The sequence below is a fragment of the Myotis daubentonii genome, chromosome 14, assembly GCF_963259705.1.
Source record: "Myotis daubentonii chromosome 14, mMyoDau2.1, whole genome shotgun sequence".
NCBI lineage: Eukaryota > Metazoa > Chordata > Mammalia > Chiroptera > Vespertilionidae > Myotis > Myotis daubentonii.
This window is the reverse complement of record NC_081853.1, coordinates 18120276-18122637: the sequence shown is the minus strand read 5'-3', so window position 1 is coordinate 18122637 and position 2362 is coordinate 18120276. Positions and strand designations below refer to the sequence as shown.

General features: G+C 56.6%; 1 pseudogene; it reads right to left on the bottom strand.

Annotated features, from left to right (window-relative positions):
• Positions 1-962: 962 nt before the first annotated feature.
• On the bottom strand, positions 963-2155 carry LOC132215395 (hyaluronidase-3-like; annotated as a pseudogene).
• Positions 2156-2362: the final 207 nt, after the last annotated feature.

Sequence of the window (2362 nt, the reverse complement as noted above, 5' to 3'; positions counted from 1 at the left end):
TCGCTCTGGGCTCTCTTCAGCTAGCACCCTGGCACGGACAACAGTGTTCCCATGGAGGGCAGCCAGCAGCAATGGTCGGAATGAGTCTGGCCCTTTCTTGGCTTTGTGGAGAGTTGACATCAACGAGGGGCTCAAATAGAACCAAAGGGCTGTTTGTGACTCAGGATACACCTCCGGATCGCTCTGAGGTAACTAGGTAGGACTTTGTGTGCACAGGGGCCAGGGAATTTGGGGCCCTGTTAGTGAGACTTGCTCAGAGCCTGGGGAAGCTCAGGCTCTTCTGCATTTCCTTCCTTCCTCCAGAACAGGAGCCACCAAGGAGTGTGAGGGACATGGCCAATGGTGCTGGGGCTCTGGGATTCTCTTCAAGCTGTCCTCGAAGTTGCCTGCTCCCTCTTTTTCACTGCTCCTTCCCTTCCTTCTGCACTAGCCCTTTCATGTTACTGTTGATGGTTCTCCTAACTGTTGTTTCCCATTGCACTGACTCAGTTTCTCACATCTGTGCTGGTGCTTCTTCATCATTGTAGATCGTGTGTGTGTGTGTGTGTGTGTGTGTGTGTGTGTGTGTGTGAAAGAAAAAGTGACTTTCTGATGAAAGCAAAGGACAGATAACAGTTTAGCACATATCAACCTTGGCCAAGACCTTGGGGCCCGCCTGCCCTTGGACAGGTCTCCTGCCTCGTCTCCACGGATCCAGTGGTGTGTAGGAACAGAGCCCTGGGCTGGCAACCCTAACCCTGGGGAACCCTGTCTCTCTCTGGGGCTGCTTCCTTGTTAGGAGGGATCAGCTAATCTCAGAGGGCCTCTGGTTTTGAAATGGTGTAAATGCCTTTTTCTGGCCCCTTTCACTCCCCAGGGATCCCATGAAAAGTAGGGTGTGTGCATGGGAGGACTGGCTAAGCTAAAAACAAGAGTGGGACAAAATCCTCCAGGACCGAGAAATGGCAGTGGGGACAAGAGGGTCACAGCAAGTGATTCCTGGCTTTGTACTGTTTCTTCAGGTCCAAGTTCAGGTCTAGGCTCCCAGCAGGTGGGTTCTGCCCAGCCCCAGTAGCAGGGACAGCTGAAGGCCTCCCAGGCTCCAAGGCTGCCACCTGGCTGCGGATGCAGAAAAGCTTCCAGCAGTCCTGGGTCTCGCCGGGCACAGCACCCATAGCGGTGGCACCGTGCTGACTGCAGGCTGTGGCCACCCTGGTCATGTTGATCACATAGGAGCCCAAGGTGTCCACCAGGTAGTCATGAAGATGCCAGCACTTCTCCTGGAACAGGAACCTCCCCGAGCTCTGGTGTGTGAGGCAGGCATGGGCCAGGACAGGCAGGGATGTGGGTGCCCGGCGCCTGCCACACGGAGGGCCTCCTCCAGGTGGCATTGGACAAAAGCCTGGTGGTGAGCAGACAGCAGCCTGGGTGGGAGGTGGATGCTGGGGAAGAGGGCTCCGAAGGTGGCCAGAGCCAAAGCAGTTGGGTTTTGTGGGCAAGGGTGGCTAGGTGGCAGTGGCCCATGTAATTGGAAGCCAGACTGTGCCAGCCATTGCCACAGGCCAGGAAGCGATAGAAGCTCCAGAACCCACGGGGCTGCAGTGTCTGGCCCAGCCACAGTGTGCCCTCCATCAGTGCACGGGCTGCTGTTCAAAGCCAGTACAGGCCTGTGGAGCTGCTCCTGGGAGTCCAGGTCAGGGAATACCGGTTGTGCTCAAGCCCATGAGGCTGCCTGATAGGCCTGGGGTGGGGTGACCCCAGTTCCCAGCCCAGAGTGGACACTATTCTTCCCAGTCCAGCATTGCCAGCTCCCAGGCTGCGGTGGATCTGGTAGGCAGCCCGTGCCAGGTGGTGGTCAAGGGACAGCCTGAGGGACACCCCATTGTGAGCTCTGCCTCTGGGCCCAAGGTAGGGATAGAGGTCGTGCTGGTTCTTGTTGAAGATGGTGATATTCTGGCCATGGAAACTCTGGCCATGGTTGGCTGTGATGCCCAGGGCCTCTAGTGGCAGGTGCATGCCAAAGTGGGCCCCTACTGTGTGCTGAAGGTACATTCTACAGCACAGAGAGGGAGTGTCCAGGGGCCTGCAGCAGGGGCTGGCCCCTCCTCAGGCCCAGGGCAACCCCTAGCACCAGGGCTGGGCTAGCTGCATGGTCACGCCCCAGTAATGGAAACATGTTGAAGCTGGATTGCAGGATGCTTCATGTCCTGGCCCCGCACAGATCCAGATCTCACCATTGTAGATCTTGATGCCAAACCCATCCCTGCCAAGATAGTGAGCCCTCTCTCTATTTGAGTATTAGGCTCCTCATACGTTTGCGTCCTAATCTTCTTATCTTACAGCCTTCCCATTCAATGCACTTACGGACAAACTACTGCCGAGC